Genomic DNA, 26,787 nt, shown 5'->3' on the forward strand with positions numbered 1-26,787 from the left:
CTGAGTAAGGGTCTGAAGGCGTATTATCGGGCCCCTAGTGATTGGAATTGGTAATGCTCTAAATAAATACAAGAGCCGGGGAAGGAGCGTCATACGAACTGCTGACACTCTGCCGAGCATGGATATGGGATATTTGGCCCAGGATTCCAGGTCCTGGGACAATTTATTGTATAATTGGGGGTAATTGGTGGAATACAATTTAGTTGGGTCAGCTGTAAGTTTGATCCCCAGGTATTTCAGATAATGGGGCTGGTACTGAAGTCCCAAAGAAGTGGCTAATTGGGATGCCTGTGATTGGGGCATATTCATGACCATCAGCTCTGACTTTTCAAGGTTTAAGGTGAGACCAGAAAAGGGGGAAAACTCTTTAATTAAATCTAAAAGGTTCGGGATAGATGTATGAGGTGAAGTCAGGGTCAGCAATAAATCATCCGCAAACAGGGAAAGCTTGTATTCCCTAGCGGCCACCTTCACACCTGTGATATCGGGATCTCTCCGAATCATTTCTGCCAGGGGTTCCATGACCAGCGCAAAAATGGCTGGTGAAAGAGGGCACCCCTGTCTCGTCCCCCGGTGGATTGTGAATGATTCTTTGGTCGTGGCGGGCATTTTTAGGGACGCAGAGGGGTGAGAATAAATAGCTGATATAGCCTTAATAAAGTTTCCCCCCAGCCCGAACCCCTGTAGGACCGCCAACATGTATGGCCACTTGATAAGGTCAAAAGCCTTCTCCATGTCAAGGGCCAATGTGGCCATACATGTAGCAGCCCTCTTGCAGTGATATTGTAGGTTAACAATTTTTCTAATGTTATCAGGGGCTTGGCGTTTGGGAATAAATCCCACTTGATCACGATGAATTAAGGCAGGGAGAACGCCATTAAGCCTCTCAGCTAAAATGGAGGTGAAGATTTTATAATCGATGCCCAAGAGGGAAATGGGGCGATAATTTTTAATGAGGAGGGGGTCTCGTTGGGGTTTGGGGATGACAACTATGGATGAGGAGAGAAACTCAGGGGGTGGAGAGTTTCCCCTCATGATATGGTTATAAAATTTTAAAAGGTGTGGGGCCAAATTTGCTTCATATTTTTTGTAGTAGAGGGCGGTAAAACCGTCAGGACCGGGTGCTTTGGATCTCTTAAGCTTTTTAATGGCAAGGTGGAGTTCCTCCATAGAAACATCAGAGCTGATGGCCACCCCGGCTTCCAGTGTCAAGGATCGTTTAATGGATCGATCAAGGAAGGCTTGTCTTTGTTGGGCATTAAGAGATGGATTGTCGTCGCTATATAGACGACTATAGTAGTCAGAGAAAGCTTTGTAGATTTTATCGGGGCTAGCCGTGATATCGCCCTTTTTATCTCTGACTCTAAGGACGTGGTTTATTGTTTGCTGGGACCTCAGCTTAGCCGCCAGCCACCTCTTAGGTTTATTAATTTGATCATAAGCGGTGGCAGCCGACCATCTCAGGGCCTTTTCGGATTCGGAATCAAGAATTGCATTCAGCTGCAATTGTAGATCACTGATTAATTTGAGACAATATCTTGAGGGGCGTGTTTGGTTTGCCATGTGAAGTTTATGGATCTTGTATTCCAAGTTGGACACAATCACGGCTCGGTCCTTTTTAAATTGGGACGCTAATTTGATAAAAGTGCCTCGAATGACCGCTTTGTGAGCTAGCCAAACGGTGGCGGGAGAAACTTCGGGGGTTGCATTAAGATCAAAGTACTCTGACATTGAGGATTCTATCTTGCTATCGATGTCGGGATTGTGGAGAAGGGACTCATTCAGTCTCCAAGGTGCCTTTTGGAGTTTAGGGGTGAGAGTAGTCAGGGACAGCAATACCGGATCGTGGTCCGACCATGAGCATAACAAGTTCCTTGCATATATAAGGGACGAGGTGCACGAAAGAGAAATTAGTATAAGGTCGATCCTGGCATATGAATTGTGGGGGATTGACATATGGGTGTAACCTCTCTTATTCCCGTTGAACTCTCTCCAGGAATCCAGAAGGGAGTGGCGTTTCAAGAGATCATTAAAGTAACGAGCTGTTTTTTTAGCTACTGATGGTCTTTGGGGGTGGGTTCTATCTATCGAGTCGTTTGGAGCCAAATTGAAATCACCCGCCCAGACCAGAGTATCGAATTTAAGAGTCAACAGGATGTCCGAAATTTCGGACATAGTATTAAGGTTGGATTCGGGGGGGGCATACATATTCACTATACAGAGACTTTTGCCCTGATGTGATCCTAAAAGGATAACATAGGTACCCTCTGAATCCCTGAGAATAGTAGAAGGTTCAAAAGGAAAGGAGTTAGCCAAAAGAATGGCCACTCCTCTTTGTTTTTTATGATAATTAGAGAGGTACACCCGTCTAAACCGATGGTGAAAGAACTTGGGGCAAGCTTTATCTACAAAATGAGTCTCCTGAAGACAGATTACCTCAGGATTCGACCTTATCAATTCCAGGAGGGCTTTCTTCCTCTTCTGGGGAGAATTCAAGCCCCTAACATTGTGAGAAACAATATTGCATGGCTTGAAGGTCATATTGGGAGCTCAGATATACTCATGTAAGAAACTGCGGCGGGGCATAAGGGACTATTTTTACCAGCCAGGTAGGTCGCCCATCCAGTCATGCACTGAGAAAGTAGTAACTCAACTTGGGAAGTAGGGGGGGAAAACAGGGGTGAAAAACTCCTGCATCCCGGAGAGGGAGGAGTAGCACAATCGTGCGTGGATAGCGTGTGGAGCAGGGACAGCACAAAGAGTGCAAGCCCGGCCCCAGGCACCATCCTGGGAAGGGGGGGCAACAGTAGTGAGCCACACCCGACTCACCAATAACTTTTCATCTTTAGGCCGGGACCCGCACCAGCTGGCCAAATCCACATCCGAGGCCAGGAGTCAAACAACAGCCGGGAGATCCAGATGAGGGCCCCAGTGCGTTAATCACGGCCAAAAGGAAAAGGACCAGAGGTTAACATATAAAAGCATAAAACGTTAAATGTAGCCTAGTAAATTAACGCATTAAAGTTCACAAGACTAAAGATTATCAAAGATTGTAATATGCACCCAACCTTGGTATTTAGTCCAAAGTTTCTTGAGAGGTACTTCAGAGCAAAATATGGTTCCAGGCGCAACAGTGGAAACCCATATAGAACATGAAAAATCAACTCTTCAGTGTCCCAACATCATAAAGGGGACACCCCAACATCATCATGTTTGCAAGGAACCCAACAGGGGTCTTCCTGGTCAGCAGTGACATCAGAAAAAGGCTGCAGCCCCCCCCACATCATAAAGGGGAGAGGCGGCCGCGAGGCATCAAAACAAGGGACTCCGTGGGGGCCATCAGACGCTAGCAGATTTCCGATGGGACTGCTCAAGGGGCAGCATCCATGTTGAGAGCTCTTGGTCTAAAGGACGAGCCGCTGGCTGTAGACCATTGAGGGGCTGGCCCATCATTGCGTTGCTGCCTGGGGGACTGCCGCGGGGCAGTCGGGACGGTGAAGGGAATAGCTGCCTCTCGAAGTGCCTTTGCTGCGTCTTCTGGGCGCTTGCAAATGTAGGTTTTGTTGTTGATTTTAAAAGACAACATAAATGGAAATCCCCATTTGTAGCGAATGGCTTTTTGCTGAAGTGCCAAAGTATATGGACGCATAGCTCTCCGTTTAAGGATAGTGATGGGAGCGAGATCCGCGAAGATTTGAACAGAAGTGGGGACCCCCGGAAGAGTAGTTAAATCTCGGGCTGCCAGAAGTAGTTTATCCCTAGCGTCCTCTGAGGCTAATTTGGCAATAATATCCCTTGGTAGTTCCGGGTTGCGGGGTTTAGCCAGGGAGCGATGGATCCGAACCACTCTAAGGAGGGGAGGGTCCACCTGAGGAAGTAGTGCCCCGAAAAGGTTTGTGGCTACAGAGTCCAGATCCAGAAAAGATTCAGGCAGACCCCTTATCCGAACATTTGCCCGCCGACTCCTGTTCTCCAGGTCCTCCAGTTTGGCTTCAGCTTGATCAAGCCTGTCATCATGTTCGTCCAGCTGTGCTCTATCTTCATTGATGGCCGCGACAAGTTCATCAGATTGTTTCTCAAGGACATCGACCCTCTGCCCAATATCGTTTATTTGTTCAGACAATTCTTGCACCGCACCCCGGAGTTCCTCCTTAAAGACCTTCCTCATCATTGCCATCAGATCTGTGGTGGTAAGCGTCTGGGGTAGTGAAAGGAACTGACCATCCCTTTCATGCGGATAGTCCTGCTCAGAATGCGGAGAGAAAGTCGCATTGGCATGCGGATGGTCATGGGTCTGATGCGTATCTTCTTCCGCATCGGTGCCTATGGACTCATGCGGACTCTCGGCCGCTTGACGCGTAACTTCTTGTGACCCTTGCGGCTTGCCATTGTCCGAACGCGTACGTTCATGTGTAGCATGCGTATTTTTGTACGCATGGGTCCCGGCGGAAGCCCCACGCAATGAAGTGTCCCCTGAAGCCCCGAGCGCTCGTTTTGGGGTCTTATTTGTAGGGGGGAGGTAGGGGTCCTCTCCTGATGCCCCCGGGCTAGCTGAGATCCCTGGATGGTGAGGGGACCCGCTCTGGGAGGTGTCTGGGCCTTCTCTCTGGAGGGACTTGTCGGCCATTTTGGAGTATGGTCTCCTATATCTCAGAGGAGAAAGAAGGGGTCTAGTGACGGGGCGGCTTCTTATGGGGTACTCACAAGGGGTCCCAAGCATACCTGGAGTCCTTAGATAACAGTTGGTGCCGGTCCAGCTCGAAAATATCGCTTTTGATAGGGTGAAATCAGGTGTGGTAGAAGGAGCTCAGCAGAGATGCATCCTTCTCAGCAGCGCCTCACTAGCGCCCCCCGTCATTTTTCTTTCAATTGCAAACGTAAGCAGTTTTTCAATGGTGTAATGGTTTAACATAGAAAACTTACCGTTGGCTCTAGATTCTAATCTATCACTCCGATTTGCAAACGGATTTCACTGAAGCTGTAACTTTCATCCCAGAACATAGTTTAGGGGCCATTACTTCTTCAACTATAGTCGTTTTTCTTTCAATTGCAAACGTAACCAGTTTTTCAATGGTGTAATGGTTTAACATAGAAAACTTACCGTTGGCTCTAAATTCTAATCTATCACTCCGATTTGCAAACGGATTTCACTGAAGCTGTAACTTTCATCCCAGAACATAGTTTAAGGGGCATTACTTCTTCAACTATAGTCATTTTTCTTTCAATTGCAAACGTAACCAGTTTTTCAATGGTGTAATGGTTTAACATAGAAAACTTACCGTTGGCTCTAGATTCTAATCTATCACTCCGATTTGCAAACGGATTTCACTGAAGCTGTAACTTTCATCCCAGAACATAGTTTAGGGGCCATTACTTCTTCAACTATAGTCATTTTTCTTTCAATTGCAAACGTAACCAGTTTTTCAATGGTGTAATGGTTTAACATAGAAAACTTACCGTTGGCTCTAGATTCTAATCTATCACTCCGATTTGCAAACGGATTTCACTGAAGCTGTAACTTTCATCCCAGAACATAGTTTAGGGGCCATTACTTCTTCAACTATAGTCATTTTTCTTTCAATTGCAAACGTAACCAGTTTTTCAATGGTGTAATGGTTTAACATAGAAAACTTACCGTTGGCTCTAGATTCTAATCTATCACTCCGATTTGCAAACGGATTTCACTGAAGCTGTAACTTTCATCCCAGAACATAGTTTAGGGGCCATTACTTCTTCAACAATAGTCATTTTTCTTTCAATTGCAAACGTAACCAGTTTTTCAATGGTGTAATGGTTTAACATAGAAAACTTACCGTTGGCTCTAGATTCTAATCTATCACTCCGATTTGCAAACGGATTTCACTGAAGCTGTAACTTTCATCCCAGAACATAGTTTAGGGGCCATTACTTCTTCAACTATAGTCATTTTTCTTTCAATTGCAAACGTAAGCAGTTTTTCAATGGTGTAATGGTTTAACATAGAAAACTTACCGTTGGCTCTAGATTCTAATCTATCACTCCGATTTGCAAACGGATTTCACTGAAGCTGTAACTTTCATCCCAGAACATAGTTTAGGGGCCATTACTTCTTCAACTATAGTCATTTTTCTTTCAATTGCAAACGTAAGCAGTTTTTCAATGGTGTAATGGTTTAACATAGAAAACTTACCGTTGGCTCTAGATTCTAATCTATCACTCCGATTTGCAAACGGATTTCACTGAAGCTGTAACTTTCATCCCAGAACATAGTTTAGGGGCCATTACTTCTTCAACTATAGTCATTTTTCTTTCAATTGCAAACGTAACCAGTTTTTCAATGGTGTAATGGTTTAACATAGAAAACTTACCGTTGGCTCTAGATTCTAATTTATCACTCCGATTTGCAAACGGATTTCACTGAAGCTGTAACTTTCATCCCAGAACATAGTTTAGGGGCCAGTACTTCTTCAACTATAGTCGTTTTTCTTTCAATTGCAAACGTAACCAGTTTTTCAATGGTGTAATGGTTTAACATAGAAAATTTACCGCTGGCTCTAGATTCTAATCTATCACTCCAATTTGCAAACGGATTTCACTGAAGCTGTAACTTTCATCCCAGAACATAGTTTAGGGGCCATTACTTCTTCAACTATAGTCATTTTTCTTTCAATTGCAAACGTAACCAGTTTTTCAATGGTGTAATGGTTTAACATAGAAAACTTACCGTTGGCTCTAGATTCTAATCTATCACTCCGATTTGCAAACGGATTTCACTGAAGCTGTAACTTTCATCCCAGAACATAGTTTAGGGGCCATTACTTCTTCAACTATAGTCATTTTTCTTTCAATTGCAAACGTAACCAGTTTTTCAATGGTGTAATGGTTTAACATAGAAAACTTACTGTTGGCTCTAGATTCTAATCTATCACTCCGATTTGCAAACGGATTTCACTGAAGCTGTAACTTTCATCCCAGAACATAGTTTAGGGGCCATTACTTCTTCACCTATAGTCATTTTTCTTTCAATTGCAAACGTAAGCAGTTTTTCAATGGTGTAATGGTTTAACATAGAAAACTTACCGTTGGCTCTAGATTCTAATCTATCACTCCGATTTGCAAACGGATTTCACTGAAGCTGTAACTTTCATCCCAGAACATAGTTTAGGGGCCATTACTTCTTCAACTATAGTCGTTTTTCTTTCAATTGCAAACGTAAGCAGTTTTTCAATGGTGTAATGGTTTAACATAGAAAACTTACCGTTGGCTCTAGATTCTAATCTATCACTCCGATTTGCAAACGGATTTCACTGAAGCTGTAACTTTCATCCCAGAACATAGTTTAGGGGCCATTACTTCTTCAACTATAGTCATTTTTCTTTCAATTGCAAACGTAACCAGTTTTTCAATGGTGTAATGGTTTAACATAGAAAACTTACCGTTGGCTCTAGATTCTAATCTATCACTCCGATTTGCAAACGGATTTCACTGAAGCTGTAACTTTCATCCCAGAACATAGTTTAGGGGCCATTACTTCTTCAACTATAGTCGTTTTTCATTCAATTGCAAACGTAACCAGTTTTTCAATGGTGTAATGGTTTAACATAGAAAACTTACCGTTGGCTCTAGATTCTAATCTATCACTCCGATTTGCAAACGGATTTAACTGAAGCTGTAACTTTCATCCCAGAACATAGTTTAGGGGCCATTACTTCTTCAACTATAGTCATTTTTCTTTCAATTGCAAACGTAACCAGTTTTTCAATGGTGTAATGGTTTAACATAGAAAACTTACCGTTGGCTCTAGATTCTAATCTATCACTCCGATTTGCAAACGGATTTCACTGAAGCTGTAACTTTCATCCCAGAACATAGTTTAGGGGCCATTACTTCTTCAACTATAGTCGTTTTTCTTTCAATTGCAAACGTAACCAGTTTTTCAATGGTGTAATGGTTTAACATAGAAAACTTACCGTTGGCTCTAAATTCTAATCTATCACTCCGATTTGCAAACGGATTTTACTGAAGCTGTAACTTTCATCCCAGAACATAGTTTAGGGGCCATTACTTCTTCAACTATAGTCATTTTTCTTTCAATTGCAAACGTAAGCAGTTTTTCAATGGTGTAATGGTTTAACATAGAAAACTTACCGTTGGCTCTAGATTCTAATCTATCACTCCGATTTGCAAACGGATTTCACTGAAGCTGTAACTTTCATCCCAGAACATAGTTTAGGGGGCATTACTTCTTCAACTATAGTCATTTTTCTTTCAATTGCAAACGTAACCAGTTTTTCAATGGTGTAATGGTTTAACATAGAAAACTTACCGTTGGCTCTAGATTCTAATCTATCACTCCGATTTGCAAACGGATTTCACTGAAGCTGTAACTTTCATCCCAGAACATAGTTTAGGGGCCATTACTTCTTCAACTATAGTCATTTTTCTTTCAATTCCAAACGTAAGCAGTTTTTCAATGGTGTAATGGTTTAACATAGAAAACTTACCGTTGGCTCTAGATTCTAATCTATCACTCCGATTTGCAAACGGATTTCACTGAAGCTGTAACTTTCATCCCAGAACATAGTTTAGGGGCCATTACTTCTTCAACTATAGTCATTTTTCTTTCAATTGCAAACGTAACCAGTTTTTCAATGGTGTAATGGTTTAACATAGAAAACTTACCGTTGGCTCTAGCCTCTAGATTCTAATCTATCACTCCGATTTGCAAACGGATTTCACTGAAGCTGAAAGAAAAATGACTATAGTTGAAGAAGTAATGGCCCCTAAACTATGTTCTGGGATGAAAGTTACAGCTTCAGTGAAATCCGTTTGCAAATCGGAGTGATAGATTAGAATCTAGAGCCAACGGTAAGTTTTCTATGTTAAACAATTACACCATTGAAAAACTGGTTACGTTTGCAATTGAAAGAAAAATGACTATAGTTGAAGAAGTAATGCCCCTTAAACTATGTTCTGGGATGAAAGTTACAGCTTCAGTGAAATCCGTTTGCAAATCGGAGTGATAGATTAGAATCTAGAGCCAACGGTAAGTTTTCTATGTTAAACCATTACACCATTGAAAAACTGCTTACGTTTGCAATTGAAAGAAAAATGACTATAGTTGAAGAAGTAATGGCCCCTAAACTATGTTCTGGGATGAAAGTTACAGCTTCAGTGAAATCCGTTTGCAAATCGGAGTGATAGATTAGAATCTAGAGCCAACGGTAAGTTTTCTATGTTAAACCATTACACCATTGAAAAACTGGTTACGTTTGCAATTGAAAGAAAAATGACTATAGTTGAAGAAGTAATGCCCCCCTAAACTATGTTCTGGGATGAAAGTTACAGCTTCAGTGAAATCCGTTTGCAAATCGGAGTGATAGATTAGAATCTAGAGCCAACGGTAAGTTTTCTATGTTAAACCATTACACCATTGAAAAACTGCTTACGTTTGCAATTGAAAGAAAAATGACTATAGTTGAAGAAGTAATGGCCCCTAAACTATGTTCTGGGATGAAAGTTACAGCTTCAGTAAAATCCGTTTGCAAATCGGAGTGATAGATTAGAATTTAGAGCCAACGGTAAGTTTTCTATGTTAAACCATTACACCATTGAAAAACTGGTTACGTTTGCAATTGAAAGAAAAACGACTATAGTTGAAGAAGTAATGGCCCCTAAACTATGTTCTGGGATGAAAGTTACAGCTTCAGTGAAATCCGTTTGCAAATCGGAGTGATAGATTAGAATCTAGAGCCAACGGTAAGTTTTCTATGTTAAACCATTACACCATTGAAAAACTGGTTACGTTTGCAATTGAAAGAAAAATGACTATAGTTGAAGAAGTAATGGCCCCTAAACTATGTTCTGGGATGAAAGTTACAGCTTCAGTGAAATCCGTTTGCAAATCGGAGTGATAGATTAGAATCTAGAGCCAACGGTAAGTTTTCTATGTTAAACCATTACACCATTGAAAAACTGGTTACGTTTGCAATTGAAAGAAAAACGACTATAGTTGAAGAAGTAATGGCCCCTAAACTATGTTCTGGGATGAAAGTTACAGCTTCAGTGAAATCCGTTTGCAAATCGGAGTGATAGATTAGAATCTAGAGCCAACGGTAAGTTTTCTATGTTAAACCATTACACCATTGAAAAACTGGTTACGTTTGCAATTGAAAGAAAAATGACTATAGTTGAAGAAGTAATGGCCCCTAAACTATGTTCTGGGATGAAAGTTACAGCTTCAGTGAAATCCGTTTGCAAATCGGAGTGATAGATTAGAATCTAGAGCCAACGGTAAGTTTTCTATGTTAAACCATTACACCATTGAAAAACTGGTTACGTTTGCAATTGAAAGAAAAACGACTATAGTTGAAGAAGTAATGGCCCCTAAACTATGTTCTGGGATGAAAGTTACAGCTTCAGTGAAATCCGTTTGCAAATCGGAGTGATAGATTAGAATCTAGAGCCAACGGTAAGTTTTCTATGTTAAACCATTACACCATTGAAAAACTGGTTACGTTTGCAATTGAAAGAAAAATGACTATAGTTGAAGAAGTAATGGCCCCTAAACTATGTTCTGGGATGAAAAATACAGCTTCAGTGAAATCCGTTTGCAAATCGGAGTGATAGATTAGAATCTAGAGCCAACGGTAAGTTTTCTATGTTAAACCATTACACCATTGAAAAACTGCTTACGTTTGCAATTGAAAGAAAAATGACTATAGTTGAAGAAGTAATGGCCCCTAAACTATGTTCTGGGATGAAAGTTACAGCTTCAGTGAAATCCGTTTGCAAATCGGAGTGATAGATTAGAATCTAGAGCCAACGGTAAGTTTTCTATGCACCATTACACCATTGAAAAACTGGTTACGTTTGCAATTGAAAGAAAAATGACTATAGTTGAAGAAGTAATGGCCCCTAAACTATGTTCTGGGATGAAAGTTACAGCTTCAGTGAAATCCGTTTGCAAATCGGAGTGATAGATTAGAATCTAGAGCCAACGGTAAGTTTTCTATGTTAAACCATTACACCATTGAAAAACTGCTTACGTTTGCAATTGAAAGAAAAATGACTATAGTTGAAGAAGTAATGGCCCCTAAACTATGTTCTGGGATGAAAGTTACAGCTTCAGTGAAATCCGTTTGCAAATCGGAGTGATAGATTAGAATCTAGAGCCAACGGTAAGTTTTCTATGTTAAACCATTACACCATTGAAAAACTGCTTACGTTTGCAATTGAAAGAAAAATGACTATAGTTGAAGAAGTAATGGCCCCTAAACTATGTTCTGGGATGAAAGTTACAGCTTCAGTTAAATCCGTTTGCAAATCGGAGTGATAGATTAGAATCTAGAGCCAACGGTAAGTTTTCTATGTTAAACCATTACACCATTGAAAAACTGCTTACGTTTGCAATTGAAAGAAAAATGACTATAGTTGAATTGCAAACGTAAGCAGTTTTTCAATGGTGTAATGGTTTAACATAGAAAACTTACCGTTGGCTCTAGATTCTTCTAGAGCCAACGGTAAGTTTTCTATGTTAAACCATTACACCATTGAAAAACTGCTTACGTTTGCAATTGAAAGAAAAATGACTATAGTTGAAGAAGTAATGGCCCCTAAACTATGTTCTGGGATGAAAGTTACAGCTTCAGTGAAATCCGTTTGCAAATCGGAGTGATAGATTAGAATCTAGAGCCAACGGTAAGTTTTCTATGTTAAACCATTACACCATTGAAAAACTGGTTACGTTTGCAATTGAAAGAAAAATGACTATAGTTGAAGAAGTAATGGCCCCTAAACTATGTTCTGGGATGAAAGTTACAGCTTCAGTGAAATCCGTTTGCAAATCGGAGTGATAGATTAGAATCTAGAGCCAACGGTAAGTTTTCTATGTTAAACCGTTTACAATATTTTTTTTTATTGAAAATTTTTCAGCAAACACAGTATACAAATATACAGGTATCCAATGGTATATTACATAAACATACAGGTATCCCATATAGAGTAGACATGTCAAGCATACATTTATATTATTATCATAAAAGATATAGTTTAATTATATAAAACAGTGTATATATCAATTAGTTTAACTTTAGAATAATTTCCCTATCTTCTAAACATATTACTTGACAGTTCAAACTGATAGTAATGTTCAAGTATGAAATCTGCATTAATTTCGCATTAAATCCGCATAAGCGTCTATAAATACGAAATCCGCATAAAAATGCGGACTTCCAGTGATCCCATGCGGATTTCCGCGGTAAACTCACATAAAGCCGCAAAAACGCGTAAAAAACGCGCAAACGCTTAAAAAACGCGCAAAAACCGCTATTAAAGCGCAGAAAACGCCTAATAAACGCTAATATCACACCAATGCATGTGACCTGTCTATGAATGCGGAAAAGCATAACTAATTGCTAAAAAGGTCTCAGAATGATGAGAAATCACTCCAATAAGAACAAACATATAAAAATTACAATTTTTTGAAAATAGACAGAGATTATAAAGCAGAAGTATTAAGTAAACAGATATGTAATTATCATAAAAAATATAATTTTAATTATATAAAACAGTGTATATGTCGATTAGTTTTAACTTTAGATTAATTTCCCTATCTTCTAAACATATTATTTGACAGTTCAAACTGATAATGATGTTCAAGTGTGATATCCGCATTAACTTCGCATTAAATCCGCATAAGTGTCTATAAATACGAAATCCGCATATAAATGCGGACTTCCAGTGATCCCATGCGGATTTCCGCGGTAAACTCACATAGAGCCGCAAAAACGCGTAAAAAACGCGCAAACGCTTAAAAAACGCGCAAAAACCGCTATTAAAGCGCAGAAAATGCCTAATAAACGCTAATATCACACCAATGCATGTGACCTGTCTATGAATGCGGAAAAGCATAACTAATTGCTAAAAAGGTCTCAGAATGATGAAAAATCACTCCGAAAATAACAAACATATAAAAATTATAATTTTTTAGAAAATGAGCAAAGATTATATAAAAATGAATAATACTTATTAACCACCTTCAACCTAGTATACTAAGTGTTTCTAATTATATACCAGTGTCAAACCAGTTGACACTATATTGCGGTTCCTGGAGTTATCTTCTCTTTTAAGAAATTAAATAATTGAAGTAGAATAATATAAAAAACTCTACAGGATTCTGCGACAATGAGCTTCATGTAGGTAAATGATTGAAAATAGAGGATCCTCTCAACCTGGAAAATGGGGGACTAGTACCACCCTACAGAGATTCCAGGGAGAGGATCCTGCAATAGAATCATGTTTTCTTTGATCTTTAATAGAACCCATCAAGCTCAGAGTTGTACAATCAGTAAACTCCTATTCAGAGCATTATATGATTATGAATTTTGCTAGAAAAATTAACAACCATAGCAAATCAAATCTAATGCTTTAGTGAGATTTGGTTGAACTATACTAAACTAACTAAACTACCTAATCTAAACTACTTAATCTAACTTACTATGCATCAATATTGTCTAGATTAACCTAGAGAAAGAGTATAAAAACAGCAGTTATTTTTGTTGTTATTTCTGTATAAGTTGAGTGCAGACCGGTCCAGGGGAGGGACAAGAGCAATGCATCTATCTATGTTATCTCCAACGTGAGGGGGGGAAAGCAAAACAGGATAGAACATACTTACTTAGTTAGACACCTCAGACACTTCAGACACCTCAGAACTCCAGAACCTTTGATGTTGTATAGACAGTAGGCCAGAGTTTGACTTTCCTCAGGAAAGATTGTAAGCTTCCACATCTAATGGACCAAGCTTTCTCTGCTATGAGATTAGATTCCACTCTGCGGAGAATTTCCTCCAGGGTGGGTAAATATACAGTTTTCCAATTCAACGCCAATAAGCTTCTAGTTACAATAAAGATATGGTCTATGATCAATCTCTCCTGAGGGGGCAAATCTCTTGAACCTAGATGAAGCAGTGCTAAACCAGGTGGGATAGTCTGGAGTGACATTGGTAACTGTCCCAGAAAACCTGCAATGTCATCCCAAAGTTGTCTAAGTTTAGGACATTCCCATAAAATATGGGTTAAGGTACCCGTCTGGCTGCACCCCCTCCAGCATAATGGGGAAAAGTTCATATCAAATCTAGAAATTTTTTCTGGGGTCATATACCATTGCCATATGTTTTTGATTAGACCTTCATGATGACCAACACAATGAGAAGATTTCCTAAAGGATTGTACAGTCATCTCCCATTCCTCATCATCTATTTCACATTGTAAATATTTCTGCCATTGATCTAATTGCCATTTAGGGGCCTGTCCTTTTAGATCTAGTAGTATATTATAGAAAACAGATGTGCCTCTTACACGTATCTCATCAGACTGAATAATTTTCCTAATTTTAGGTAACAGGGTGATTGGGCTATATATGTATTTATTTAGGAATCTAGATAATTTATCATATATCCATTTATCTGTAGAGGGTATACCAAATGTGGATACTAATAAATCAAAAGGTTTGATATTAGAATTTTCCAACAGATCTTCTATGTAAACAATTCCATTGTCAACCCAGTGAGTAAGATCAATGTTTTTGATAGTAGCATGAAGTGCTAAAATAGAGGTTGTTGATGATATGGCCAAAGGTTCTTCCCTACAAAGCTTGACCACCTCCTTCCAGATTCTAAGTGTGTTAGCAGTCACTGGATTTTTAATGTTTTGTTGGACCTTCCAGGCCAGCCTGGATTGCAAACAGAGCTTATAAGAATTAAATGGCAATTGTGTTTCTTCCATCAAATACCATTGTTTACTAGTATCCTGCATCCAGACTGACCTAGATTGGTCAAGAATTGTTGACATATAATATAGCTCCAAATTGGGAGCTCCTAGGCCCATTTTGGAAACCTGTGTTGTTAAGATCTTGTTGGAAAATCTAGCCTTCTTGTTTTTAAGGATATATTTATTTAAAAGCCTTTGTAAAGTAATGAAAAATATTTGGGGGACTTTTATGGGTAGATTCCTAAACAAATACAAGAGTTGGGGTAAGATCATCATCTTGAAGGCAGCTATCCTGCCTGTCCAAGAGTATTCTACTTTCGCTAGGGCCTCTAATTTATCTTTAATTTTAGTTAGCCAGGGGACATAATTTTCTCTATAAATCTGGGGGATAGTAGGTGTAAGTTGTATACCCAAAAATGTAATGCTTTTGTCATTCCATGAGAAACATGAAGAGGTTTGGAGTGTTTCTCTCATTTTTTTAGGTATGTGGGATGGGAGAATGACTGATTTTTTCTCATTCAGTTTATAGAAGGAGATTTTTGAAAAGTTATCTAATTCTTTAACAACACTTGGCAATGATATCAGGGGTTTTTGAAGGTACAGTATAATGTCATCCGCATATAGACCAATTTTAGTGTGTAGTTTTCCAATTTTAACTCCATGGATATTAAGATTATCTCTAATTTGTTGGGCTAATGGTTCCAGGGTCAGATTAAAAATGAGTGGGGAGAGGGGGCAGCCCTGACGGGTACCATTTTTGATGTCAAAAGAGGAGGACATAGATCCAGAGGACAAGACCTTGGCAGATGGCTGTGTATAGAGAGCTAAAATGGCACCATGAAGGAAACTGGGGATACCAAATTTCAATAAAACTCTAGATAGATATAGCCAATTTACTCTGTCAAACGCCTTTTCCGCGTCTAAAGAGACTAGGAGAGTAGGCGCCTGACAGAGTTTAAGCTGATGTAATATAGCAAGGGCCTTTCTTGTTCCATCATTAGTGGATCTTCCCTTGATAAATCCTGTCTGATCAGAATGTATAAGTTGTGGCATTAAAGGGGCAAGTCTGTTAGCAATTACTCTAGCATAAATTTTTACATCAGTATTTAAAAGTGAGATAGGTCTATAGCTACTTGGGTCAGATGGGTCCTTATCGTCTTTGGGGATGGTGGAGATAAGAGCTGCCAGTGATTCTTTGGGAAAAGTTCCTTTACGTGCTACTTCATTAAATAAATCAGTAAGTGGTTTGGCTAAAATAGTTATAAATTTCTTATAATAATCGTTGATATATCCATCAGGGCCTGGGGCTTTGTCATTTTTTAAATTTTTAATAGCAATTTCAATTTCTTGTTGAAAGAAGGGGACTGAGAGGGATTTCTGCTCAAAGTTTGTTAGCAAAGGAAGATCCACTTGATCTAAATATTTGTCTATTTCTTGTATATCTGGGATATGTAGATTTGGATTCTTTTCTAAATTATAAAGGTTTTCATAGTATGTGGCTAGTGCTTCCACTATATCTGTCGGGTGATAAACATCAGTTTTAGTTTTAGGGTGTTTTATTTTGGTTATTCTTTGGTAAATCCTTCTTCCTTTGATTTTTTGGGCCATGGCTTTTCCGGCCTTGTTTCCCTCATAGTACCAATGCTCTCTAAGTATGGTTTGCCATTTGTCATATTGATAGTACATGAGATCTGCCAATTCTTGTCTAGCCTTTTCCAATGATTGGAGAAGATCTACCCACTGGTTTTTGAATATTTCTTTTTCTAGTTGTTTAATTTTAGTCATTAATAAGTCAGATTTTTCTCTAAGTTTTTTCTTCTGGATAGCACTATACTTCATAAGAACACCTCTCATAAAGGCTTTATGTGCATTCCATAGTGTGGTTCTGGAAGTTTCCTTGGTGTCATTGAAATGGAAGTATTCCATCAGATCTTTTTTGATAAGTGGAAAAGTATGTTCTGAGTTTAGTATGAATTTATTTAGTTTCCAATTAAACGGTTGAGGAGAAGAGTTTTTTAGAAGAAATTTTACAGTTAAGGGAGAATGATCAGACCAAATTCTGGAGTCAATATCCACATCTGAGACTAGTGGCAGGGAGAACCTATCAGTTAAACAATAATCAATCCTTGTGAATGATTTAAAGACTGGTGAATAGTAAGTGTATTTTTTCTCTTTAGGGTACATACACCTCCAGGTATCAAAAAGCTCAAATTTAGATAAAGATGGCTGTAAGATTGATTGATTCCTCCTCGAATTGGATGTGCAATCAATCTGTGGGTCTACTACTGAGTTAAAATCACCAACTATAAAAAGTCCACCTTTGTTAATTTTTGTAATTTTGTTTAGTTTTTTGTTAATAAAGTTTGCTTGATGGTAATTAGGGGCATATATATTGGCGAATGTGAATTCTTGTGAATTTATGGTTCCAGAGACCATCACCAGTCTGCCATCATCACTGCTAAAGGTCTCTCTCACCACCAGTCCCAGTGTGTCCTTAATAGCTATACAGACTCCAGCTTTTTTCTTATTTTGTAGTGTTGAGTGATACATTTTTGAAAATTGATGTTTTTTTAGTTTCCCTGCAGATAATTTATTTAAATGGGTTTCTTGCAGGCATACTACATCTGCTTTACATTCTTTAATTAGTTTGTGCAATAGAAATCTTTTCCTAAATGAATTTAACCCCCTCACATTTAGAGACAACAGTTTACATTCTTGTGACATCTGTTGTAAAGAAAGATGCTTTACCTGTTTCAGTTAATAGTAGCATAATGTCCCCACCTGGACCGGCCAGCAGCACAGGAATCTTTAACTCAACTTCAGTCTGCAATGCAAATCTCACAACTCTAGGCACATAAAGAATAATGATTAAGGACAACAAAATGATGCATAAGCTAAAAACATATAAAGAAAACAACATAATAGGCAGCAAGCACAAGGACATCCAGTCTTCACTTACCTAAATGCTGTTAAAGTTCTTAGTCCAGCTAAGGGAAAAAAGGGAGAGGGGAAGGGGAAAGAGAAAGAAAAACAAAAAGGAGTAAACAATCAGATAAGTTACTTTAAATGTACTTCAAAATAACAGTCTAGGTGGCCCAAAGGCCAGGCCCACCGGTGTGGGTTCCTGAGGGACCTTTCTCCTCGGGGGAAACCCGGAGAAAAAGGACAAAGTGGTGGGGGGTAAGTCTGTGGCTGGGCACCTCTAAGATCCAGTGCCTCCAGAAGCCTCTGCGGCTTTGTCTCCTTCATCTAATGGTGGAGTAGTGTCCATCTCCTTTTGTCTGGAAGCAGATGAAAAGGGTCTGTCTTTCTTTGGATCTTTGGGAGCAAGGACAGGTATATTCCAGCGTGACAAAAGTTCAAATCCTTCTTCTGGAGTTTTAATAACATGAAATGTTCCATTGTCATTAACAATAAGTTTGGTAGGGAAACCCCAGGCATATGAAATGTTTTTGTATCTGAGGGTTGCAGTAATCTGAGCAAAGGAACGTCTTGCTTGGAGAGTGATCTGGGATAAATCCTGATACAGTGCAATGTCTTGATATGGACTAGGAAGTTTCTTCCCTCCTCTTGTAGCAGCAAGCAGTCTTTCCTTGATATGGAAGTAATGGATTCTGCATATCACATCTCTAGGTATATGTTTGGGTATATGAGCAGGCTTGGGAAGTCTGTGAGCTCTGTCCACAATCACTTCAGTGTCTGACACAGAGGGGATGGTAACTTTCAATACATCCATTACGTATGTTTTAAGGTCATCACTGGAAACAGTTTCAGGCACCCCTCTGAGCTTCACATTGTTCCTTCTGTTTCTATCTTCACTGTCAACAATCTTTCCTTTCATCCATTCATTCTGTTTCAAGACCTGCTTGTGAGAATCCACTAATGTATTGTGTGCCTTTGTCATCTCTATAATCCTGTTTTCTAGTGCAGTTATTCTCTGGTCTGTTTCCCCAGCAAAGTGAGACATGTTATTTGCTAATGCCTGCATGTCTGCTCTCATCCCCACCATGTTGTTTGTCATGACAGTAGTAAAAGACATCATAAAATCCTTGAAAAACTTCTGTGTCAGCGGCTGTTCAGTGGCTGTGAAAGCTGTTAAATGTTCTAGGGGGTTAGCTAATGTGAATAGCTGAGCAGATAGATGGGATGAGGGCTGCATTTCGTGTCCTACCTGACTTTCAGTGTCCCTTGTGAAGGTAGATGCAGGCTGGGGTCTCACTGGTTTATGAGGGCTGCGATCTCTGTTATCCACTGCAGTATCATCCTCACTGTCCTCCGCTAGGTCTGCTGGGTCACCTCTCCGGAATGGAGTTCCCATATGCTTGTGTCTGTTCCTCTGTGTGAGCGGAGGTGGTGTAACAAAGGGCTCACTTGCTGTGCCATGAGGCTGAGGCTGACGGCGGCCATCTTGGCCATCTTCTCCAAAAAAGTCTGAGAGTCTTTTAGGGACTGGAGAGACAGATTTCTCCCTGTACATCGGCTTCCTCCACTCCATAGCGTTCAGGGACTGTTCACCCACCGATTAAGTGCAGAATGAGGCTTCTTAGGCTGCTTTACCACTCTGTATTAGGTGCTTTCCACGGAGAGCTGCAGACTCAGGCTGCCATTCACCTCCGCTGCGTAGCCACGCCCCCTTTCTATGTTAAACCATTACACCATTGAAAAACTGCTTACGTTTGCAATTGAAAGAAAAATGACTATAGTTGAAGAAGTAATGGCCCCTAAACTATGTTCTGGGATGAAAGTTACAGCTTCAGTGAAATCCGTTTGCAAATCGGAGTGATAGATTAGAATCTAGAGCCAACGGTAAGTTTTCTATGTTAAACCATTACACCATTGAAAAACTGCTTACGTTTGCAATTGAAAGAAAAATGACTATAGTTGAAGAAGTAATGGCCCCTAAACTATGTTCTGGGATGAAAGTTACAGCTTCAGTGAAATCCGTTTGCAAATCGGAGTGATAGATTAGAATCTAGAGCCAACGGTAAGTTTTCTATGTTAAACCATTACACCATTGAAAAACTGGTTACGTTTGCAATTGAAAGAAAAATGACTATAGTTGAAGAAGTAATGCCCCTTAAACTATGTTCTGGGATGAAAGTTACAGCTTCAGTGAAATCCGTTTGCAAATCGGAGTGATAGATTAGAATTTAGAGCCAACGGTAAGTTTTCTATGTTAAACCGTTACACCATTGAAAAACTGGTTACGTTTGCAATTGAAAGAAAAACGACTATAGTTGAAGAAGTAATGGCCCCTAAACTATGTTCTGGGATGAAAGTTACAGCTTCAGTGAAATCCGTTTGCAAATCGGAGTGATAGATTAGAATCTAGAGCCAACGGTAAGTTTTCTATGTTAAACCATTACACCATTGAAAAACTGGTTACGTTTGCAATTGAAAGAAAAACGACTATAGTTGAAGAAGTAATGGCCCCTAAACTATGTTCTGGGATGAAAGTTACAGCTTCAGTGAAATCCGTTTGCAAATCGGAGTGATAGATTAGAATCTAGAGCCAACGGTAAGTTTTCTATGTTAAACCATTACACCATTGAAAAACTGCTTACGTTTGCAATTGAAAGAAAAATGACTATAGTTGAAGAAGTAATGGCCCCTAAACTATGTTCTGGGATGAACGTTACAGCTTCAGTGAAATCCGTTTGCAAATCGGAGTGATAGATTAGAATCTAGAGCCAACGGTAAGTTTTCTATGTTAAACCATTACACCATTGAAAAACTGCTTACATTTGCAATTGAAAGAAAAATGACTATAGTTGAAGAAGTAATGGCCCCTAAACTATGTTCTGGGATGAAAGTTAAAGCTTCAGTGAAATCCGTTTGCAAATCGGAGTGATAGATTAGAATCTAGAGCCAACGGTAAGTTTTCTATGTTAAACCATTACACCATTGAAAAACTGGTTACGTTTGCAATTGAAAGAAAAATGACTATAGTTGAAGAAGTAATGGCCCCTAAACTATGTTCTGGGATGAAAGTTACAGCTTCAGTGAAATCCGTTTGCAAATCGGAGTGATAGATTAGAATCTAGAGCCAACGGTAAGTTTTCTATGTTAAACCATTACACCATTGAAAAACTGGTTACGTTTGCAATTGAAAGAAAAATGACTATAGTTGAAGAAGTAATGCCCCCTAAACTATGTTCTGGGATGAAAGTTACAGCTTCAGTGAAATCCGTTTGCAAATCGGAGTGATAGATTAGAATCTAGAGCCAACGGTAAGTTTTCTATGTTAAACCATTACACCATTGAAAAACTGCTTACGTTTGCAATTGAAAGAAAAATGACTATAGTTGAAGAAGTAATGGCCCCTAAACTATGTTCTGGGATGAAAGTTACAGCTTCAGTGAAATCCGTTTGCAAATCGGAGTGATAGATTAGAATCTAGAGCCAACGGTAAGTTTTCTATGTTAAACCATTACACCATTGAAAAACTGGTTACGTTTGCAATTGAAAGAAAAATGACTATAGTTGAAGAAGTAATGGCCCCTAAACTATGTTCTGGGATGAAAGTTACAGCCTCAGTGAAATCCGTTTGCAAATCGGAGTGATAGATTAGAATCTAGAGCCAACGGTAAGTTTTCTATGTTAAACCATTACACCATTGAAAAACTGGTTACGTTTGCAATTGAAAGAAAAATGACTATAGTTGAAGAAGTAATGGCCCCTAAACTATGTTCTGGGATGAAAGTTACAGCTTCAGTGAAATCCGTTTGCAAATCGGAGTGATAGATTAGAATCTAGAGCCAACGGTAAGTTTTCTATGTTAAACCATTACACCATTGAAAAACTGCTTACGTTTGCAATTGAAAGAAAAATGACTATAGTTGAAGAAGTAATGCCCCTTAAACTATGTTCTGGGATGAAAGTTACAGCTTCAGTGAAATCCGTTTGCAAATCGGAGTGATAGATTAGAATTTAGAGCCAACGGTAAGTTTTCTATGTTAAACCATTACACCATTGAAAAACTGGTTACGTTTGCAATTGAAACAAAAACGACTATAGTTGAAGAAGTAATGGCCCCTAAACTATGTTCTGGGATGAAAGTTACAGCTTCAGTGAAATCCGTTTGCAAATCGGAGTGATAGATTAGAATCTAGAGCCAACGGTAAGTTTTCTATGTTAAACCATTACACCATTGAAAAACTGGTTACGTTTGCAATTGAAAGAAAAACGACTATAGTTGAAGAAGTAATGGCCCCTAAACTATGTTCTGGGATGAAAGTTACAGCTTCAGTGAAATCCGTTTGCAAATCGGAGTGATAGATTAGAATCTAGAGCCAACGGTAAGTTTTCTATGTTAAACCATTACACCATTGAAAAACTGGTTACGTTTGCAATTGAAAGAAAAATGACTATAGTTGAAGAAGTAATGGCCCCTAAACTATGTTCTGGGATGAAAGTTACAGCTTCAGTGAAATCCGTTTGCAAATCGGAGTGATAGATTAGAATCTAGAGCCAACGGTAAGTTTTCTATGTTAAACCATTACACCATTGAAAAACTGCTTACGTTTGCAATTGAAAGAAAAATGACTATGTTAAACCAATTTCAATAATTTTTATTGGAGTTTTTTAAAACATATAATATATATACAAGCTTTGAATGGCATGTACATCAAAATAGAAAACACAACAAATGTAGATGTTATACATAATACAGATATGAGTACAAGTACAAGTACCGTAATCTTTTCAGCATTGTAGGCCGGTGTTCAAGTGAAGCTCAGGATGGTTATACAGTTGTTATAGAGCTTGATTACAAACATACAAATAAGCTGTTTATCTTTATGCTAGATGGAAAATGCGCAAAGTTTTAATATGAACTCGTTGTGTATTATTTATGATTGTATTGGTGCTAAATATACACTTATGGGTATGCTCTATATGCGTATATACATGTCCATACGCGAATTTTGTACTTAGAGACCTACAACAAAGCTGATATCATGCCTAATCAGTCTACAATGAGTAGTGGAAGTCTTTCAGAATTATTATCAAACCACAAGTTTGATATAATTCTCCTAGGAAAAAAGTAAAATATTAAACTAAACGCTAGTTATAGAAGTTAAGTGAGTGTATAACATACAAATCTACAGATATATATAGTCAGAGGTAAAGAACTAAAGGCTAATAGCCTTAGAAAAACAGAAACCAATTCTTCCTTCATTATTACTCTAGTGGTCAAGAGTTAACAAATGACTAAATAATAAGTTATACCAGCATAATGGATTAGAAGGTATTCCTAATGGCCTCTATTGTGGTAGCGTTGGCTGTTGAGGACTAAGGTCCTCTCAACCCGGAGAATGGGGGCTTTAAACTACCCTACAGAGACTCCGGGGAGTGGACCTAGGCTGTAGTCAACCACATAGGGATTTCTAAGTATGTCCATTAAGTGCTGGTGATATGATGAGCCACTAATATTATGTGAGAGGAGTCAGCTCAGTGCTCCAATATCAAATTAGTTCAAATAGCTATAATATACTAAACAGAACTAAACTAATCTAGACTATACTAAACTAAACTAAACAACTATACTATTGTCCCATATGTCTTGTAGGTTTTATAGTATGAGGTACAGTATCACAGAGTATATACTCATATATCAGATCCAATCTAATCTAGTCTGAGGTTGAGTCTGTTTGTGTGAGAGGAAGGGTTACCTCATAAAGCTCAAAACTCAAGGAGTTTGGACTTCCTGAACACAGTAGGCTATAGACTAGCCCTGTTCAGGAAAGACTGTAGTGTTCCACATCTGATTGACCAGGCTTTTTCAGCTAACAGATTTGTTTCAACTCTTTTCAAAATTTCTCCCATTGTCGGTATTTCTGTGGATTTCCAGTTAGAGGCAATTAGGCCTTTTGTCACAATAAAGATGTGGTTTGAAATCAGTCTTTCCTGAGAGGGCAAGTCCTCAATCCCTAAGTGTAGTAATGCCATACCAGGAGAAATAGTCTGGAGGGACATTGGAAGCTGACCTAGAAAACGTTCAATATCCTTCCAAAGGTCCTTAATTTTAGGGCATTCCCAGAAGATATGCTCAATGGTACCCGTCAAGCCACAGTTCCTCCAACATAGTGGGGAAGCTTTCATGTCAAATTTTGATATTTTTTCCGGACTCATGTACCACTGCCAAATGATCTTGAGTAATCCCTCATGATGGGCGACACAGTGAGATGATTTTTTCAAGTTTCTAACAGTCATTTCCCATTTCTCTATATCAATTTCAGTTCCCAAGAAAGTCTGCCATCTCATTAATTGCAATTTAGGGGCCTCTTCTTTCAAATCCAATAGTGTTTTATAAAAAGTAGCTGTGCCTTTCAAATTAACTCCTTCTGGTTTGATCAATTTATTTATTTTAGGTATTAAGCTGATTGGGGTATAAGGATGTCTTGCTAGGAATCTGTGGATTAGATCATACGTTTGTTTTTCTTCTGCTGGAATACCATACGTATTTTTTAGGTAGTCAAAGGACCTGATCTCAGAGTTATCTAGCAAATCCTCTATTGTTTTAATTCCTTGTTCTTCCCATTTTTCCAGGTTTATGTTTCTAAGGACTGCATATAATGTATTCAATGGTGTAGGTATTGGTATAGACAATAGATCTCCCTTGTGTAGCTGAACTATCTCTTTCCATAGTCTTAAGGTGTTAGCTGATACTGGGTTACGAATTTTAGGTTGGACTTTCCAAACCAGTCTGGATACTAAGAATGTTTTAAATGAACTATATGGGAGATGTTCTTCCTCTATGGAGAGCCACTGTTTATCCCTATCTTCCAACCATATTGTCCTGGATTGATCTAGTATAGTTGCTCTATAGTAAGATTCAATCTTAGGGACACCTAGGCCTAAATCAGAGGTATGTGATGTTAAAATCTTGTGGGAAAATCTGGACTTTTTGTTTGCAAGGACAAATCTATTCAGTATTCTTTGAAGGTCTTCTAGAAATTTTTGGGGGATTCTAATGGGTAGGTTCCTGAATAGGTACAGAAGCTGGGGTAGTAACATCATCTTAAATGCGGCAACTCTACCTAGCCAGGAATATTCTAATTTTGCTATATTTTCTAGTTTGGATTTGAGTTTGGTCAGCCAGGGAGTATAATTTTCTCTGAATAATTGGGCTATTGTAGGGGTTATTTGTATACCTAGATATTTTAGTGTTTTTTCGTTCCATGAGTAATGGCAGAGTCCCTTGAGAGCATCTTTGAGTGTTTGGGGAACAAAACATGGGAGAATAACTGTTTTCTTTTCATTAACCTTATAAAATGATATTTTAGAAAAGTTGTCAAGATCAGTGAGTACATTTGGCAGTGATACAAGAGGCTTTTGTATGAATAGTATGATGTCATCTGCATACAAACTTAATTTTATTTGGGATTTGTCTAATTTTATACCATAAATTTGAGGATTTTGTCTAATTTGTTGGGCTAATGGTTCCAGTGTTAAATTAAATATCAGTGGAGATAGTGGGCAGCCTTGACGGGTACCATTGTTGATATCAAAGGAGTCAGACAGAGATCCTGAAGACATGACTCTGGCAGAAGGATGAGTATATAAGGCCAGAATTGCCCTATGAAGGGGAGCAGGAATTCCAAATTTTGTCAACACCCTAGACAGATACAGCCAGTTAACTCTGTCGAACGCCTTCTCCGCGTCTAAAGAGACGAGGAGGGTAGGCGTCCGACAGAGCTTAAGTTTGTGTAGTAATGCTAAAACTTTCCTAGTGCTATCACTGGTGGATCTACCTCTGGTGAATCCTACCTGGTCAGAATGTATTAATTGGGGCATAAGGGGGGCTAGTCTGTTGGCAATGATTTTGGCATAAATTTTTATATCTGTATTTAAAAGGGATATTGGCCTATAGCTACTGGGGTCTGTTGGGTCTTTATCATCTTTGGGTATTGTAGATATCAATGCTGTGAGTGATTCTTGGGGAAAACTACCTTGTAAAGCTATCTCGTTAAACATTGCCGTAAGTGGTTTGGCTAGTATATCTATAAATTTTTTATAATAGTCGTTAATTTAGCCGTCAGGGCCAGGGGCTTTATCATTTTTGAGTGTGTTGATGGCTGAAATAATTTCTTGTTGTCTAAATGGGACTGCTATGGATTTCTGCTCAAATTCTGATAATGTGGGGAGTTCTACTTTATCTAAATATTTGTCTATTTCTTGTACTGATGGTATATGTGTGTTTGGATCTTTTTCCAGGTTGTACAGGTTTTCATAGTACGATGCCAGGGCATCCACTATGTCCGTGGGGTGATGCACTACTGTATCTGCCTTAGGGTGTTTGATCTTAACTATCCTTTGAGAGATTCTTTTTCCCTTAATTTTTTGTGCCATGGATTTTCCGGCCTTATTCCCTTCATAGTACCAACTCTGTTTCAACATAGTCTGCCATTTATCGTATTGATAAAACATACAATCTGCCAGTTCTTGTCTTTTTTCCTCTAAGGTCATAATTAGGTCTGTCTTCCCCTTGTTAAAAATCTCTTTTTCCAAACTTTTAATTTCATCTAATAATGAATTGGTCTTTCCAGATATTTTTTTCCTCAGTATGGCACTGTATTTCATAATTACCCCTCTCATGAAGGCTTTATGGGTATTCCAGAGTGTAGCTCTGGAGATTTCTTTAGTATCATTAAAGTGAAAGAACTCTAGTAAATCTTTCTTAATGCTGGGAGAGGTAAATTCTGAATTTAAAGTGAACTTGTTTAGCCTCCAGATATAAGGTTGTTGGGATGTAGTTTGCAGTTTAAAGTTAGTTGTTATAGGGGCATGGTCAGACCATACTCTGGTGCCTATGTCTACATTTGAGACTAGCGGTAATGAGAACCTGTCAGTGAGACAGAGATCTATCCTGGTAAAGGATTTATGGATGGGTGAGTAGTAAGTATATTGTTTTCCTTTAGGGTGTGTACACCTCCAAATATCATATAATTCAAATCTAAGCAATGCTGGTTGGAGGATCGAATGAGCTCTTCTAATCTTAGAGGTGCTATCAATTTGGGGGTCAACAATAGAGTTA

Source organism: Hyperolius riggenbachi, chromosome 6, assembly GCF_040937935.1.
Source record: "Hyperolius riggenbachi isolate aHypRig1 chromosome 6, aHypRig1.pri, whole genome shotgun sequence".
Classification (NCBI taxonomy): Eukaryota; Metazoa; Chordata; class Amphibia; order Anura; family Hyperoliidae; genus Hyperolius; species Hyperolius riggenbachi.